This window comes from Lineus longissimus, chromosome 3 (assembly GCF_910592395.1).
Source record: "Lineus longissimus chromosome 3, tnLinLong1.2, whole genome shotgun sequence".
Taxonomy (NCBI): Eukaryota; Metazoa; Nemertea; class Pilidiophora; order Heteronemertea; family Lineidae; genus Lineus; species Lineus longissimus.
The window spans coordinates 13813164-13832474 of NC_088310.1; the positions used below are offsets into that span (position 1 = coordinate 13813164).

A 19311-nucleotide genomic window follows, 5' to 3' on the forward strand; every position below is an offset into this window, starting at 1 on the left:
ATGACATGGTCCATGGAGGAATTATTAAAAAGTTCAAGAGTCCAATAATAGTTGATAGGTCAAGGTGGTCTTTTGGCTTCGGGAATTTCCGGGAATTAGGTTTTGTATGGTTGTTGAAATGATAATATTTTGGAGTGGAGCATGACATGGAGGAATTATTAAAAAGTTCAAGATTCCAATAATAGCTGATAGGTCAAGGAGGTTGATATTGCAAAAGGGTATAAAAGTCCATCGTGTAGGCTATGAACAGAGCGTGTTTTTAAATTTCAAATCCATGATACCCCCACACCCCATCCGCAATTAAACTGCCATTAAATGTCAACTACGCAGAAGGGGTCACGGGATTATGCCAATTGTGATATATCAGCAGTTTATTAGAAAATTAACTGTTGCTGGTAGTGGTACCAAATGCGACTCTTCAGAACTTGGCCCAGATATGACAATGGTACGGTTTGAGTAAAGCCTCGCGCATACCAGATATCACCTATATCTCCTTAAAAAAAACACACTATGTTGCGCTTAAATCCAAATCATGCTTAATCAGGTGGAAACGAAGTTGGCCTTGAAATTAGCATAAATAGTGGCTTAATCACACCTAGGTCTCATTAGCCCCTGGTGAACCCATCCAGTCAGACGTCCCCCTGCCTTGGGACGAATGGCATGTCCCTGATTGACCCGGAGACCAAATTGTTGACATTAGATACAAGAACCTACACAGTTTTGGGTAGGTAAAGACCAAGGGAAGGTCTCTATGGCACATTCAAGGCAACTAATTGGTTTTGTGACCAATGGGGGGTGCAACCTTTGACACCACCCAGATCCCATAAACGGTCAAAAATCACCAAATTTGCCCGACTGAGGATCAAGGAGCGGGCTCATATGTAAAGGAGAACTCGGACAAACCTAACCCCGCGGCTTGGACGTATCATCGCATATGAGGCCCAAGAGAGGGTGGTCAAAACGGACCTCGTACCCACTGGCTAGTGAGACCCTATTCACAAAAGTGGTCACGCGTCCAACCCCGTACTCAGGATGATGCAGGATGATGAAGCCAGTCAGCGAGCGCGGTAGGCGTGAGCCGTTCCGCAAATGAGGGTCCGGGGGTGCTCCCCTCGAGAACTTTCAAAATTTGGGAGGCTCAGACGTAATTTCCTAGCACCTGAGATGATTTTGATGTTTTTATCGTAGCTTCGACACGGGGCATTTCTGTGTGCAGCAGAAGCTTTGAGCGCCGGACACGGAAAAAACAGACAAAAAGTCGCAAAACCGCAGGGCTGGCAGTAGGCTACTAGCCGCCTCGTAAGCGTTCGCCTACTCTCATTAAGAAATTTTGAGCGAGCAGTCACAATTCCAACTAATAGAATAAAAATATACAGGCCTATTCAGTCAGTAGCGATATCCACTTCGCGCGCCCAATTCAACTGCACTGCCCGAAGTACTACCATTACTATCCACGTGTTCCGGCAGACGGCGGTCGGCCAATAACAATCACCCATAGCCTTGGCAATGAGGTCAAGGGAGTGGACAAAAGCGCACCTGTACGATCGGCTAGCGGCAGAGCGGGGACGGTTGTTTTTAATTATGATAAAAGAGATCGTAGACTAAACAAGTGTGCTTGCAGGTGTGCCACAGGTGGATGATAATAGCTGTCGGAGATAAATCAGCAGTCTCTTTCAATTGATATACAGGGTACAACGGGATCAAAGGAGAATGTGATACGTGATTTCAATTTTATTTGGCTTGGCGGGTGAAAAATCCGGCAAGGCGGCAAAGGATGGCAACTTGGCAGGCGAGTCATTGGAAATTTTTGGGGATGGTGGCCTACGATCTCGCAATGGCGGCCCGCCATGGCGATTAATGGCGGCGGGTTCACCAAAATAAATTATGAGATGTAGATCAGGCGCTTGCCCTACTTGGGAGGACAAATATCAATTAATGCTCTTAAAATTGATACATGTAGTCTGTTTTTCATTGACAGTTTCAATGTTCAAGTATGTAAGTGCTCATACTTTTGCCCATGATAAATGAGTTTATTGTATTCCAAAAAGATTTTTTGGGTAAAACCGGTACTTTAAATACCTCAAATTCTGGAGCTATGGCAAAACTGCACTGCAAGATACACAGATCAACGGGTATTGACTAAGTATTAGCGTTCCCTCCCACCAAAAATAAGCAGAAAATCCAGAAAATTTGGGCCTGATTGAACTTGAAGATAAGCCTATTTCGTCACTTTATCAGCAAGTGGGTCATCCTCAACACAAACACCAGCGTCCACCAGGTTTTATTTTAAAGCAAGTTTAAAGTCATCAAAATAAAATCTAATGGTCATCAACGAAATAAGCAGGACATTTTTTTTAACGTTTCATGACAATTGTGTGTAGAAATGTACCAGCGTCCACCACTCAGTCGGCGGCCATGTTGGATTTTTGACTTGGAGGAAATGATATGGCTTCCCAATATGACACATAAGAGGTTGGCCTGGAAGAGGCGACGGTACGGTTTAGACAATGAGAGACTGCTAAAATGTGGAATCTGGCAACAGGCAAAGCAAGGATGCAATCATTACCGATTCAAGATTTTAGCTGTCTCCTACTGTCCAGATGTACCGTCGCCACTTCCAAGCCAACATCTTAACCTTTTCAGTGCGTACATTTACACGGGTAAAAATGACTCTCTATATTGCGTGCCTGTTTAAATTACACGGGTCGTTATTTCCATTGAATACGCGAACATCACGACCGCCACCTGTGACATGATGACAGAACCATACTTGGGAATGATATTTCTGATGATGCGAAGTAGTTTTGGTACCATTTGTTCAGGATAGATGGCAAGGGGTCGTTTTAGGAAGTGTATTTCAGTCACGGCGTGCAAAGGTCCACTGTACATGCCGGACGATGTTATCAGCATGTTTATGGCCGATGATGTGAGCCCCCTCCCCCTCCTGAAAGTGACAATCCCATCAATTCTGATAACAATGATGCTGCAGAAGGTGGACGGCCCGTGAGAACCCCTTGGATTTGCTAACATGCCCAGATCAACCAGGCCTTCCCGTTCATGAAGGTTGCTTTGAAGAATACCACACTAAATTAGATTTCTCAGCACCTCTCAGAGCACCTCTCAGAGATTAGCTGATTTAGGGAGTAATGTGCACCAAATTTCAAGTTCATAAATTCAGCAATTAAGAATAAGAAACGTGCTACAGATAGTTACGAACGGCCAATTTAAACCCTTTGACCTCTGCGACCTTGAAAATTAGGTCAAATCAAAAACCCGTATGATATGTGATGTATCCTTGCTAGGAGTACCTGCCATAAAAAATTTAGCGAAAACGAGTTGCTAATAAGCGAGATATCACACTTTTAAGCTTTTAACTTTTGACCCACTGCTGGCCAAGTCGAGAATCAGACCGAACCGAAAGTCAGAGTCAGAAGTCACCTAACCTGGGGGTTAGGTGTACAAAGTTTCAAGTTCATAGCTCTAGCAGTTAAGAAACGTGCCACTGTTTTTGAAACAAGATACAGACGACAACGAAGACGGACACTGAGGTGTCGTATAGACTCCCCTACCGTGAACCAAAAAGGCTTCAGCACCTAGGGCTTATATGGTCAGCACTGACAGAGTTAAGGGTTGATTTGGGAAACATAAAGGCTGTGGCTATTCTTACGACGATCCCTATTAATGCATTATACATTCAAATTACTCGCTATTCTTATGACAATTAATTACACCTTCTGGCCTTAATCCTAACTCTTACCCCCGGCACTACCCCAACCCTAACCCTTCCCTCGCTTATTATAAACCGTTAGATGCGGAATACGGAATCACGAGATGCTTTTTTGTCAATTCAGGTTAACTGTCGCAAACCATTTCCGTTGTGGCCGATATTTCCCTGTTGAATTTTCAGATTCCATAGCTGCCATGAAAATAAAGCAGCTCTACTCTCCTATCGAAGGCACGAAAGCCGACACCTCTTGTTCTGCAACAACGTACTCAAATTCGCCAAAAATATTCTAAATGTGGAAGTGTACAAGGCCGGCCGCAAACCGCACAGGTGCCTTTGTACCGTCTTCGGCCCCAATAAAGATGTTCACGGCAGCATCGGAAATGGTGGCGCTTGTCAATGTCATACACCAGCAAGACAGGAAAATCTTGGGGCAATAAATAATGATAACTCATCGTGCGATTTCGTATCTCGCAGTTTATAATGAAATGGCCACGGGCCATTTTGCTCACCGTATTAGTAGGCAGGATCATGCTTAGTTTTCAGGTGAATATGGCGAACACAATCAGGCACGAAGAATTTTTTTAGATGTGTATTGATGCCTAGTAATAAGACAGGGCAGCATATATAAGTTTATGATCTGACCAATAATTGTCTATGACATCGACAAGATCAATACTGTGTGATAGGGCAGCGTTGGTGAAGACGAGGTCTAACTTTGAGTCATAATCTGTGGTGTTTTAAGTCATGTGCTGGGTGAAATCTAATCCTTGCAGCATGTAGGTTTCTAACCTTGAATTATAGTTTTCGGTACTGGCTATTGACTTCATGTTGAAATCACCCATGATGAGATATCGTTCAGTTGGTTTATATGTTGAAAGACATTCCTGTGGTCTGTAGACCAGGTTTTGAAATGTGCAAGTTGGTGCTGTGTAGATTGCAATGACATGGATCACTGTATGGGAGTCTTTTGGATTGATGCAAATCGAAATAGAGATTGATTCAAAGTCATTGCTGGAAATAAATTGCTTCTCCATGATCCTTATGTCATTTTTCACATAAACCATGAGTCCATGTGGTGGTCTTTGCATGGGATTGCTAGTGTTTTGGTCATTGCGGACAAGTTGGAAATTGGTCATTGGTTGTTGGTATCAGATCGATGTAAACATGTTTCAAGCGAGATATCACACTTTTTAAGTTTTGTGTTTTAGCCCCCTGGTGGCAAAGTCAAGAATCAGACCCGAGCGAAATTCAGTGTCTGGGTTACATATGACCTTGGGCATGACGTAATCAAAGTTTCAGGTTCATAGCACAAGCAGTTAAGAAACGTGGCACTATCGGTGAAATTTTAGAGTTTGACCTCTGCGACCTTGCCAAGTTGGTCAAATCGAAAACCCGTACGATATGTGATGTATCCTTGCTAGGGGTAACCACGATAAAAGTTTTATCAAAAACAAATCAGTACAGTAATAAGCAAGATATCACTTTTTAAGTTTTTGGTTTTAGCCCCCTGGTGGCCAAGACGAGAATCAGACCGGACCGAAATTCAGTGTCAGGGTACATATCAGTTCGGCAAACGTCAAAATTCGGCAGCGATGCCGTCTGAGGCAACCGTTGCCGTAAAGTGACACTTCCGGTGATTCAAATTGACACCACAGCACTGAAAATCATGTGAGCATCGTTCGATTAATTCCGGTTTTTTTTGTTAGGCCTACTGCTGAAATGAATTAAAAAACACATATTTTACACACAAATTTGCGCCAGAATATTCTGCAGTACATGTCGTCTGCTGAGCCAGAGCTTACAAGACGGGGACATGGGACAGGTCGTATTAATTAGCTGTATTTGAGTAAGTGTATTAGAATTGAACCTCCATCAGTTGGTCTGACGCCACATTTCAGTGGAGGCCATTCTGAAAATTGAGAATTTTCAAAAATGCGTGGATAGACTTACATTTCCTTGGGTAAATATTTAGATCAATACCAGCTGCCCCCTATTAATCTATAATGGAACCCCCGATCGGCAGCGCTCGGCAGCGCTCGGCCCCGAAGTTATCCCCAAGCTGAGGGATGCTGCGTGAGGCATCCGAGGGATGCCGTATAAAGCAACCATTGCCGTTAACAGCAACGGGGGATTCCTCGAACGGCATCGCTGCCGAATTTTGACATTTGCCGAACTATGACCTTGGCAATGATGTGTAAGAAGTTTCAGGTTCGTAGCACAAGCGGTTAAGAAATGTGCCACAGGATACGACGGACGACGACGACGGACACAGACCTATCGTAAAGACTCCCCTTACGGTGAGCCAATAAGTCCCCTTCTAATCTAATCTTCAGTTTAACCAGTAGTTAGTATGTAGGGCTAAAAGGGTAGGGCATCAATCAATCACACATTTTTTGGTACAACTTACAAGCCTAACAAGGATGCTCTACACGACATGTCATTGGTATTAAACTATTATTCTGGGCGGACGAATTTTCATTACTTGCCATCGATTACTTGCCTTAATCAGTAGGCTACGCTTCGAGTCAAAATTTCGTAATTTGGAGATGTTTTTCTTTCCATTGCCTGGTTTGTATTTATCGAGTATTTCCACCTTAGTCGTGGATGTTATCAATCCTCGCCGTGCCAGGGTGGCAATTATTCCCGATTCCATATTTTAGGATTTTCCCATGATTGTAAGGTCTCACTATCCAGTGCGGTGGTAGCCCATTATATAGCCTCGATCCGCTGCATTGTACATAGAGCCCAGGCCCAAGTGTGAGCTCGAAAAAAGTCTGTAATTGCAGCCCAAACGCATTTAAACTTAAACCATGGAGGAGTACTAATTTACCGTCGCGTGGTGCGGCTCATTATCATAATGCAACTTCGGAAGCGAGGATCGCCACTATTGGTGCTAAGATAAACCAGGGTTGGTTCTAAAAGCGGCATTGGCAATCTGCCAAATTCCGAAATAACACCAAAATAACACCATTTATTAGTGACCATTGTTCATGAATATTCTTTAGACAGGAGAAGTAACACCAAATTTAATATTAAAAGATTTCCCGACGATGTTTTACATTTATATGTACATGTGGGCACCTGGTCTGCCGCCGACCTGATGACGTCACACGCGGGAAAAGAAAGCATGGCAGAAGACATGAAGGCGAGCCCCGAGAAGTCACCGGGTTTCTACCGACGTTATTATGAATTACAGATGAGTAACAAAAGGTATAGTTACAGTTGATGTAGTCATTTAGGCCTCCTACCGTACTAGGAGACCAAATTTTGCACAAAAGTGATGCTGGCGTCGGGCATGCAGGCCTCTAAGTTCTGCCGGCGTGCTGATGCTGCTGCTGCTTCATAAATAAATAGTACTTACGCATCTAAGCATGCCGAGCGGGATCGGAGAGGGGGTCAATAACTTAGGATGTCATTAGTTTTTTGGCGGGAATAATTTTTCCCGCGCAAGATGGGGTGTGCAATCACTGTCCTATAATTACATATGTATCATCTCGTTATTACTGCATTAGGGGCAAGTAACTTCAACGACCGTCTTATTATCCGAGATCTCAATTCAGGCACAGGTTGTTGTTGTTTTTCATTCAATCATGTACCTACCATTTGATTCCCAAACACGTGATTTCTAGGCCACGTGCTTGATGTATATAAACTCTCACATTGGTCAATTGCTTCGGTAATCATCGGAAATTTCCGAGCCGCACCTCGCGACGGTAAATTAGAACTTCCCGTAACGATCATGCCACTAGAGGCGCTGATTTCGTTCCTTACAACGAGTCTGAATTTTTTTTTGGAACTGGGGCAAATTTGCTTCCCTAAAACCATGAAGAAAAACAGGAAAATCTCTCAGCTCGGGTATGGCAAGCCAAAGCGGAATTAATTCAACATGCAAACATATCTTGCAACTCTGTCAAATTTATCTCAACATTGAAAAATATACTTCAACAATTTATAAGTCTAGTCATCATTTTCAAAATACGTTGCAACAATTTCAGAAATATTGTTCAACAATTTTTAAAAATTCGGGCAACATTTTTAAACAATTTCAAAATTTTGGTTCAACAATTTCAAAAAATCATCCAACATCTTTCAAAAATATCTCTTTTTTTGTTCAACACTGAAAACATCTAGCAACATTCACGTGACCAAACAAAGTCACGTGACCTACCGCATGGCATGATCCAACAGCTGGCGACAGGGTACCAGTGTAACAATGTTCGGGGACGAGGTTATCGGAACATACCCTGGAGTCGAGGTCGCAACCGAGACTGATCCCGCGACCACTCCAACCTCGCCCCAGGACATCATGCCGTGACTTTGTTTGGTCACGTGAATGTTGCTAGATTTTTTCAGTGCATGGCATGATGTCCTGGGGCGAGGTTGGAGTGGTCGCGGGATCAGTCTCGGTTGCGACCTGGACTCTAGGGTAGGCCTAGGTCACGTGACTTTGTTTGGTCACGTGAATGTTGCTAGATTTTTTCAGTGTTGAACAAAAAAAAATGTTGCCAGATATGGCCAGAGACCTCTATTAGCCAGCGTGTACATTCTGTGTACATTTTAATGAATATAGGTCGGTGAAAAAGCACACCAAGGGTGCTTTAATTCCCACCAAATTTTATATGTGTTTTGAAGAGGCTTTTATCGAAATAATAGTAAAAATTCAAAACATTCCAGTACCGATTGCCTGAGAAAAATTGATTTGTGTACAGCATTGCCATCAAATCGTCACTCGCGGACTGATATTGGCCTATTAGAATACAAGTTCTAAACTGGCCAGTGAGACAATATTTCCTTAAATTAATTATCAAAAGTATATCCCCGTTATAGCCTTGCTCTGTAGATTAAGAATCCACCAAAGATTGAAGAATAAATCCACTTTCACCCATCACAGTCATGTGTTTACCACAGCTTCACAGTTCAGTACGGACTATGTGTCACACTTCCGCCTGTGGATGAATACATGTCTCTGCCCATATTTTTGAAAGATGTTGGATACGGAAGCGTATTAGTGCCAAGTGAAAAAAAGTTTCTGGCATAAATAAAAAAATATTTTTGTGGTGCCCCCTCGAGGTTGTGAGAGTAGGCGGAGACCGTCCTAATGTTGTGACAGTCCCAACGGAGAATAATTGTAATTGGGGTCCTGGTTGTGACCAGACCGTCTCCAGGTTGTGACATTCCTAACAGAGAATAACTGTAGTTGCAGTCTATACAAACTGACAAGAAAACTGATATGATATAGACATGATAAGGACACTGAGTGACATTTATTGAAAATAAGATAATTGTAGGCCCGAAGAAAACTTGAATATTTACATAATGAGCAGCATGAAGTATTTTGGGTTATTTACAAGAAAAGCTGCATGATGAGGACCATTAAAAAGGCAAAGGAGTGGGGCAAAACCGCCACAAGCCTACGGAACGAAGGCTGCCCCCCGCCCCCACCAAGCCAAATGATTGTTAGTTGTGTGTCACTCAGTGTCGTGTTAAGAACATATTGATTGAATAAACCTTATAATAATACCCAGTGAGATGACGTACAGTTCGCCCGCATGGAAAACTGCGTGCCATCCCCTGTATATTGACCAAAATTAATGATAGGGCTAAAAAGATGCTTGAGTGATCCGTCCGCATGAAAGAACACTCAGTGTCGTGTTAGGAACATATTGATTGAATAAACATTTTAATAATACCCAGCGTGATGACGTACAGTTCACCCGCATGGAAAACTGCGTGCCATCCCCTGTATATTGACCAACCTTAAGTGGGGATGTTTGAGTGATCCGTCCGCATGAAAGAACACTCAGTGTCGTGTTAGGAACATATTGATTGAATAAACCTATTAATAATACCCAGCGTGATGACGTACAGTTCACCCGCATGGAAAACTGCGTGCCATCCCCTGTATATTGACCAACCTTAAGTGGGGATGTTTGAGTGATCCGTCCGCATGAAAGAACACTCAGTGTCATGTTAAGAACATATTGATTGAATAAACCTTTTGATAATACCCAGTGAGATGACGTACAGTTCACCCGCATGGAAAACTGCGTGCCCTCCCCTGTATGAAATGTAGGGGGATGTTTGAGTGATCCGTCCGCATGAAAGAACACTAAGTATCTCCCCCTCCAAAAGAAAAGAAATTAAACATAACACAGTGAAAAGAAGTATAATTCAAACATGAATGGAGACGTTACGGATATACTTATGGAAGGCATCAGAATTCCATCTACCCAGGTGACGAATATGTTGATCGGATAAGCCAGACTGAGCCGCCCAAGAGGCGGCGCCTATACGAAAAGAGTGTCCCTGGTAAAGTGTGGGATCAAGGGAACATGCCCGCAGTAAACTGTGCAGGTTATGTGAGAAGTGAGCCCGGGTTACCGACGAGCCATCAGCACGCATAAAGAGCGAACCAGATGTGTCAGGCCGTACCGACAAATAATTACACATGTTGACCACTGGGCAGAGCAACTTTTGGTTTTGGGGCGACACTGAATGACAACCGGCCGGCTGCCTTTGCTGTGCTTGTATTTTCTAAATATAACGGACATACCGGCTGATGGACTAGCCGAATCTACTTGAAGGTCCGAACGTTCTAAAAGTGAAGTCAACCTAGCGGAACGCGTGGTAATCTCGCCAATCCTTAGAAAGGCGAAAAACGCAAGTGAGAGCATAGCCCTGACCAATTTTCTGTCGAAATGATCCATGACGACCAGGCCAGTGACGTGAAGGAGTTTAGAGAGAATGGGGACAGTAATGGGTAACCTTACATCCAGTGTGTTATTGGACTTAGCAAGCCCGGACAAGGCCGTTGCGACCATAAAGTTATCACCCGGATCTTGCCAGCCATGCATCTTACAAACGTACCTAAATGCTGAGACGTAAGATGCGATAGTGGGTGGTTTAAGTCCCTTAGCTCGCAAATGTGCAATGTACAAGAGTAGTAAAATAGGTGAAGTGGAGATATGATACTGATCCAGAGAATCCTGAAGGAAGGAAACATAAGCTTGAAAGGCTCGCAAATAGGCCTTATGAGATGTAGCCCCCAAGTTGGAATTCACCAAGTCCTTCACGGATGAAAAAAGTTCGCGTGATGTAGCAACGGCTCTATTCTCGTTGGACTGTGATCCATCCCGCAACATCTCGAGGCACGTCGAAAAAGTTGAATCTGTTGACGAGAAAGAGAGTCACACAAAACGTTATTTACGCCGGGAATGTGTTCAGACTTGAACAAAATATTGTAACGTAAGCATACGAGAACCAACCTGCGTAAAATAGATAGAATAGTGGGCTCCTTAGCCGACTGCTTATTAATGACGTGCACTAAAGCTTCATTGTCCGTGTGGAAAACTATTACTTTGTTGGACAATTCCTTGGACCATAAGTAAAGGGCCAACACAATGGGATAAAATTCCAGAATCGCGATATTGAGTGAGCGATACTGTTCCTCCCACACGCCATAAGCCCAGTGGGTACCGAAAACCACTCCGAATCCAATAGTGGTGGAACTGTCCGAGAAAAGATGTAAAGTATCAGAGGAGTAGAATCGGTCGCTGAGGAAAAAACAACGGCCATTAAAACCAGATAAGAATTCCAGCCACATGCTGAGATCCATCTTGACCTCCTTGGTGATACGCCTCCTGTGAGAGTGATGCTTGAGACCAATAGTAAGATTGATGAGTCGCCTAAGGAAAGGACGCCCAGGGGGCACCACACAGACGGCAAAGTTCAGCAGACCGATGAGAGACTGCAACTCGCGGAGAGTGGCCTTTTCCATGCCGAGAAACTGATCAAGTAGGCGAGTACACTTTTGAATCTTATCTGGGGGCAACCTGGCCTCCATGTTCCTTGAATCCAACTCAATGCCCACGAAATCAAGCTCCGTTAGTGGACCCACCGTCTTGTCCTCGACCAATGGAACGCCAACCTTGTTGCACATGTCTGAAAACCTAGCCAGGGCTGCCACACCCTCCGGCAATGACTTAGTTATGAGGAGGAAATCATCCAAAACGTGAGCGATATATGGAATGTGAAGCTTAACACGAGCTATCCATTCGAGACTTGTACTGAAACGCTCAAAGAGAGAACATGCTGATGAACAACCCATGGGAAGGCAACGATCATGGAAAAACCTATTTTTCCAAGAAAACCCAAGGAGAGGATAATCAGATGGGTTGACAGGCAGGAGCCGAAAAGCCGATTCGATATCTGTCTTAGCAAGATAACAACCTCGACCAGCCTGTTTAATCAACTGAATGGCGGTGTCAATTGTTGCATATTTGACAGTGCATTCATCGAAAGGGATGCCATCATTAATTGAAGAACCTTTAGGATAGGACAAATGGTGTATGAGTCTGAACTCACCCGGTTTCTTTTTGGGATGAAGCCCGATGGGGGATGTTCTGAAGACCGGAAAAGGAGGAGACACGAATGGCCCAGCCAAGCGACCCTTGGCCAATTCCTTGGCCAATTTGCGATCGACCACCTCAGGCATCTCAAGAGCTGTTTTTAGGTTTGGAGCCAAAAAATTATCGAGATCTCCTTCATATCCAATACTAAACCCAGATCTAAAACCAGACAACAAAAATTCCTTCTTTTCTGGACAGTAACCTTCCAAAAAATTACTTAAAACCGTTGGATTGATTGGAGTTGGAAGACTTGGGGGTGGATCTTGAGGATGAATGACGGGGGACGTTGGAAGCACCGCCGGGGGTAAACGTTGGAGACTGTTTTGAACTGGGGCACGAGAAAGCTGGGTGGGAACCGTTACCACATTTGAAACAGGAGTGTGAAAACTTGCAGCTGACGGAGTTGCAGCCCAAACCCTTGTGAAATCGGAAGCAGGTACCCTGCGGGTATGACACAGAGTACCCTGCCCTTCGAAAGGGCCGCTGCTGCTGCTGATGCTTGTAGACCTGAGCTTGCTTCACCCCCGAAGACGTATCTGTGGAAAAACGAGAACCCAGGTGGGGACGACCTCTAGAATTGGCAGACATGTGGAGTTCCAAGTTGATGGAGAACCAGGGATAATCAACTGGGTCTTAGGACCTGAGATATCGAAAATTCTGATCATAAAAAAGCCAATCGCCCCCTCCTGAGGCCAAACTGCGAACTATCTCCACATACTGTACCAAACCAGCAGTGGAGTCGGGGTGAACCTTGGAATACACCGCAATAAAAACATTAAATGCGGTACACCAATCCTCTATGGATTTTATGTGACGAGCTTTAGAGGATGGAACGACCTTCAGGGTACCGTCCACTAACTGGAAGGTGCCAGCTTCGGGGACCAGATTTGAAACGGAAGGTTTGGGCAGCATTGCATCCAAGTCTACATACTTGTCAGCGACGACCTTAGCACGGACGTCATCTGACACGTGCAGATCTATGGGAATGCCCTTAGAATAAAAAAGTATAGGGGGTTTATCGGTCGCGCCCTCCTCTAACACTGTTACTTTAGCATGAAGGGGTAGCATACCCGTACCTAATGAAACTGTAGGAACATGGTTAGGATAGGTGGCTACACCTATTGGCCTCCCTGTTGAAGAAGCGCTGGGAGGGGCTTGTCACCCAGTTGGTTTGCTGGAATTACACCCTCACTGCGCAAGGCCGCCATAACCTGCACCTTGACTGACTGCACAATGGTCGGCACTAGATTGTTCTGAATGTCTGCTGACAATGCCTCCACGATTTGTTTGGTGTCCAACTGTGGAGGCCGAGCTATCTGCAGCTGCGGGGTTGTAAACTGAAAGTCTGGCGGTGGGGAGCAGCGCCCCAAGGGGAACTGCAGACGTGAGCGAGAGTCCTCCTTAATTGTCCGAGAAATACGCCTCCTGGCTTTGTCCTTCACTGTTTTGCTTCGACGAGCCGATTTATGGGATTGTCCGACCGGGCTCGTATTTCGCGAATTATCCATGGTGTCCAGAGATTCCTCCTGAGTCGGCGCACAAACTTTCTTCGCGACGGGGGGTGTGACCACCACCACTGATCTCATCCGGCTCAGCGCTCGTGGGCCTGGTGTCGGCCCCGTGTAGTCTTTTCGCCGGCGTATTCTTGACCGCAGACCTGACATGTTGATCTGAAAGACATAAAGTGTAAAAATGCTAAGTAACTGTATGGCCAGATGATCGGTAGGCATACCGGACAGTGAACGGTTAAACGGGGCCAATATCAACTTTAGGATAAACCCGTCAACGATCTGTGAGTTACTAAGCAAAAATAGCCAGTGAAAGGGCTAAATTGTAAAATATATAGCCAAGGCCAACTGTTAATAATCATAGCGAACGCTGTACGGGCCTGAAAAGTAAATGAACTAAGCCAACAAAGAATCCACTAGGCATAGTGGGATAATTGTTATACGGGCTAAAGAACACCTCCTAAAAACGTGGCAGAAAACCATAAGATATTGCCCAGATGGCCGATAAGCATACCGGACCCTGCCATTAGTAACTGAGGTAGATAGCCAAGGTGCTAATCTAGCTAGCTACAGAGCCAGCAGAGACTCCACTGGGCATAGTGGAGTAGCTGCTATACGGGCTAACTACGCAAAGAGGGGTGTCGTAGACCCCCACCCCGAAAAGACCAACAATATAGCGATCGTGGCTAAAATAACTACTATAGTAAGGGCAAGAAGTGCTATACGGGCAACGCAAGAAAACGTGCCAGCAAAAAGACGGATATACGTTTAATCCCAATAAAATGTACATGTGTTAACCTGTCGAGAGTAAGCCAACCGCCCGCATGGAAGTCGCCGAACCCTCAGACAGATCGAGTCTAATGAAGAATGGAGCCTGAAGCCTAATACTGATAACTCCAGCGATTTTCATGATGGAGCCGATTAGAGTACTTCATAATCACGCCTCTCATCTCCCTGAAGTACTTCTTCATGCCCTGCTGATTTAGGTGAACTCCATCAGAAAATTCTATTGCGGCGGGACCAGTTTGAGGGCCTTGAATGGAGAAGAACTCCCAAAAATGCAGCCGCTTACCATCCATGAAATTGCTGAGACGAAAGTTAAGATCTTTCGCCTTAGCCTCAAATTCCTGCTCAGAAATACCAAATTTCAGAGTACCATCATGCTTGATGCTATAGCGTTTCAATGTACCGCATGCAATGAAGTGCTGCACGCCATAGTGTTCAGTGAGCAACACACCGAAATCGTAAATGTCTGCCGCCGTCGACAGACTATCCCGTTTGGCGAGGTCATTACCGCCTGCATGACATACAACGATATCAGGAACCGACCGCCTGATGCTTGGTTCGTATTTTGAACCAAGGGAAGGCGCAGTTAAACCACCGAAGCCGTGGATGTCAACACGAGCAAACTCGTAATCTAGACCGAGATTCAAACGGTGGCGATCGACAAATTGGTCAAACTCGCCCCGCTCTTGTACGAATTGGCCTAATCTTTTAACGAAGCTACTCCCTACGATCTTAACTGACAGTGCCATTGTATACTTGCCTAGTAATACTATGCGAAACACGCCAAAAACGAAATGAAACGGGCACGAAAACGAATAGCAAAATTGTGATATTTTAAACGTGAAGTAGCTTAGTGTAAAATTTAGAGCAAGAATGATGCCCAGGAATCTGGGCCACCGAGCTTGTTCATGCTAGGGCGTGATTGGCTACCCATGTCACGTGAGGATGCTGAAAGAAGCTGATTGGCTGATGTTTGTGCAGCTCAGCGTGCAAACTGACCTGGGAGAGCATGGTAATTAGTTATTAGCATGATACAACAAAGATAAAGAAAAAGCGGGAAAATTACAATAGGGCCTAGAGGAGATCCACAAATGCTTTCTCCCAATACAGGTATTAACAGAAACTAGCATAACCCGTGTAGTGGGCATAATTCGGGTGGTAGCTAGAGTTGAAAGGCAGGCCTATATTATCATAGGTTGTGCCACTGACCGTGTTTTGTTTGTCATCCGTTCAGTATGTACACACATTTTTCCAATTTGTTAGATACCCCCCCCCCCCCCCGTGTACACATAGGTGATACAAAGTAATGTACAGCAAATTAATGTATTGGAGTACGCAAAATGGCCCCTATATCGTAACCATGGTTACTGAAATGTAAAAACCAAACTTTGAAGAAATCGGCCCGGTAGTTTCTGGAGTCACCCAAAAGGCCAGGTGTGGGGGCGTTGCCGGACACGCATTTATTTCTTTATTGACTTTTGTCTTTTGCATGATAGGACCCAGCCGGCTACCACCACCCTCGGCTAGGCCTACCTATTTCCGGACAATATCACTGAACGAACATACGAACGTAAATGAGTGCAACCTTTGTACATGTAAGTTGCTGGGCGACTGGCGTTGGTTGACAATGACACGCTGATCATTGCTGATGGATTGGTGCTTGTCCGTTGGCATTGGTGGTGTAGGGCGCGCGATCTATTGGGCCAGGCGATATGCTAGGCCTACACCGCGCCGTCGCGACTCAACTTGTCGGCGCGGCGGTGGATCGATCAGATATTCCGGCATGCAGTCATTATTTGTGGGAAATTTCCTTTTTAGAACGACAAAATTGCTCAACATGCAGTCGACAAATTCAACTTGGACAATCTCGCAAATTCGCACGAACGGTGTGATTCTCTCTGTGATGACGTCATTAGCAACGCGTAGAGAAACTTCCAGCGAAATCGCAAATGAGTGCTTTAGCAAGTGAGTTCTTGCGTTTTCCTGACAAATGCAAGAATAAATTGGCCGCTGACTTTGACAAATGGTGCCGAGGAAGCAAGTTTAAAAATGCATGTCGAATCGTATAGTCGAATCGAGGGCTTAAAAAGAAGTTGCAAAATGGTCGATCTTCAAAAATTTACTGACACTTGCTGCGAAAACATGGCGGTCGGAGTAAGACTGAGACGGGGAAAAATCTATATAAAATCTTTAAATTTTAATACTTTTCATGTATGATTAGCGATTTGAACTATACGTTGCATCAGGAGAGTATATTCCAAACAACCATGCCGAATTTCGAGGCAAAACAACATCGGCAAGTGTGAGTTTATTCGTCCCCCTTCCAGTATTATTATATAGATATGTTTTTTATCGCGTACGTACGAGATAGTATCACGTAATAACGCGATAATTCGCGCTATTGCGTACGTGCGTGATACTAACGCGTAATTACGAGAAAACTATCTCGTAATTACTGTTGACGTTGCCATGATGGGGGGGGGGGGGGGGAGTTTCACTGAAACTATAGCTTAAGTGGGGAAAAATAGACAGATAAACCACGTTTTTCGTTACCGCCAGGAAGATGACAAACTCGCCTCCGCTTTATTCAGAAACACTGGAGAGCAGTTGATGCATACACATATATATATATATGTATATATGGCAGCACGATACAGAAAGGTACACAAACACTTAAAAGGAAAGTCAACTCATACATGAAGTTTACACTCCAACACCCCCACTTAAACTTTATAATGTAAAGTCCTAAGTGTCTATAAATTCGCAAACACTACAAGTTGCAAGGAATGAAAAATGAAAATAACTTATTTACAAGTCTGACAATCTATGTCAGGTACTGGTATGACAGTCATCCATGAGAGTGTATGACGGTCAAAAGACTGTGAATCTATAATGTCTATGGTACCTTCAGGATTACCTAGCATCTTAGAATCCTGCGATCGCCCTGACAATTTTTGCATCCTGAACCTGGAAACAGGTTTTGTGAACACGTCAGCAACATTATCCTCTGATGGAACATAGACAAGGTGCAGTAATCCATTCTTTACTTCGGACCTGATAAAATGGTATTTGATGTCTACATGCTTAGTCCTCTGATGATGTACAGGATTTTGAGCTAACGCTATCGCTTCCTGGTTGTCACAATACATACAAACTTGTTCAAGTTTCTTCCCAGTCATACTCTGGTACAATTGTAACAAGAATTTTTGCTTCTTGGGTGGCAGCAGCGAGGGCCATATATTCCGCCTCACAAGTTGACAATGCAACAGTTTGTTGCTCTTTGCTTTTCCATGAAACCAATGGCCCCTCAGTAGAAAACTGAAATCCGTAGCCTGAAATACTACGCCGGTTCCCGATGGAACTGCCCCAATCAGCATCACAGTAACCGACTAATGATAAATCATCAGCCTTCCTGTACACTAAACCTTGGTTCAATGTGCCCTTTAAATACCTAAGGACATGCTTTGCCATCGTCAGATCTTCAACAGTTGGGCTAGCCAAGTGTTGGCCGGGACAGCTTGGTTACTACATAACAGAGATCTGGCCTGGTGGCCGTCATTACATAGATGAGACTTCCCACAATTTCTCTGTAATTCTTGGCATCAACAAGCTCTGAGTTCACAACATTTGTTTTGCCAACTTCACATGGAGTAGCCCTTGGCTTGGAGTAAGTCATGCCAAACCTTGACAGTAGTTTTTAGCTCACCTCTTAGCAGTTTGGGCCAATATGATTCACCACTTGACCACCAGGGGGCAAAATCCAAAAACCTTAAAAATGTGATTATTCCTTAACTTCTTGCCCGATTACCACCAATTTGATATCATGGATACATCTAACCACCATACAGTATATGTCACACAGGTTTTTAATTTGACCTTCTTGTCAAGGTCACAGAGGTCAAATGACGTAAATTCGCCGTCAGGACGTAACTATGGCACGTTTCTTAAACTGCAATGACTATTGATCACAAATTAAGTACACGTGTACCCCTTGGTCAGGTGATCTCAGGTACCGAAGTTTGGTGCGATCTGATTTGCCGTTTTGCCTCCAGAGAGGGGGCCAAATCCTAAATTCATCAAAATGCCATTATTCCTAGTAATGACTTGCCCGATTGGCACCAATTTTATATCATAGGTACATCTAATTCTAACAACCATTCAATGTATCACCCGGGTCTTCTTTGATTTGACCTACTTTTCAAGGTCACAGAGGTCGAATGTACTGTAAATTGGCCATTTTGGGGAAATTGTAATTGCTTGGACCTACATCAAACCTAACACTACATGACACAATACCATGCTCTTTATCCATCTTTCCTCCACATGAGGTGAGCACAATGGCCCTGGCCATTTCATTCAACATACCTAGACTGGTTCATTTCAATAGTACCCGTGTCACTCTGGGAAAACTCAATCCCAAGAAATAGGAAATTTTCCCAAGGTCTTTTATCTTGAACCTCCTACTAAGTGGCTTACTAAGTGCCTCTTTCACACTCTTCAGTTTAAAGTAGTTGTTTGACGCAATAAGAATATCATCTACCCACACTATTACTATAGTGATTTCCTGGCCAGAGATTCTTACATATACACAGTTGTCAGCAGGTGACTGCTCTAAACCTTGCTCAATCAGATGTGAGTGAAGCAAACCATTCCAATTCTTACCACTCTGTTTCAGTCCATACAGAGATTTGTTTAACTTGTAGACCAGTTTTTCACCAGCCTGTCCCTCTTGGACAAAACCTTCAGGCTGTTCTACATATATCAAGCAGTCTATGGGGGCATTCAAATAAGCGGTTTTGACATCCATTTGATGTATCTTCAAGTCAAACTGTGCAGCCAACTGCATTAACATTCGAATGGAAGTCATGCGAGCTGTAGGGGA

At 44.2% G+C, this 19311-nt stretch overlaps 1 protein-coding gene across 1 annotated transcript in view; it reads right to left on the reverse strand.

The window, feature by feature from the left end:
• LOC135484794 (uncharacterized) overlaps positions 1-6318 on the reverse strand; it is a 266119-nt gene extending 259801 nt beyond the window's left edge. Inside the window, exon 1 of the mRNA XM_064766477.1 lies at positions 6228-6318. The gene's annotated coding sequence lies outside the window, so the exon portion shown is untranslated. The remainder of the gene's footprint in view (positions 1-6227) is intronic.
• Positions 6319-19311: the final 12993 nt, after the last annotated feature.